At 53.7% G+C, this 259-nt stretch overlaps 1 protein-coding gene across 1 annotated transcript in view; it reads right to left on the bottom strand.

The window, feature by feature from the left end:
* Window positions 1-259, bottom strand: part of LOC119592435 (murinoglobulin-2-like) — a gene marked incomplete at its 5' end in the record, with an annotated part of 10,056 nt that overhangs the window by 1,709 nt on the left and 8,088 nt on the right.

The following is a 259-nucleotide window of genomic DNA, read 5'->3' as shown; positions in this document are numbered from 1 at the left end:
AGGAAAAACTCACGGCACGAGCCCCCAAGCCCCAAACAGCCAAGTCTCGGGGGGGCCTCGCCCCACCGGGGGTCCCCCTCCGCTGCCCCGTCTTCCCCCCTTCATCCACGGCCCCCGTAGGCCCCCCACACGTTGGGCGGGAAACCCCCCCAAGAATCTATAGCCTTCCACTGCGAAAACTTTTGATAAAAGCAGATATGAATAGTAGTAATTAACAATAAAAGTGAGGAAATACTAATACTATGACTAGTTACAAAAA

This window comes from Penaeus monodon, chromosome 30 (genome assembly GCF_015228065.2).
Source record: "Penaeus monodon isolate SGIC_2016 chromosome 30, NSTDA_Pmon_1, whole genome shotgun sequence".
Taxonomy (NCBI): Eukaryota; Metazoa; Arthropoda; class Malacostraca; order Decapoda; family Penaeidae; genus Penaeus; species Penaeus monodon.
Note: the sequence above shows the minus strand (reverse complement) of the source record. Positions and strands in the feature narration are given on the sequence as shown.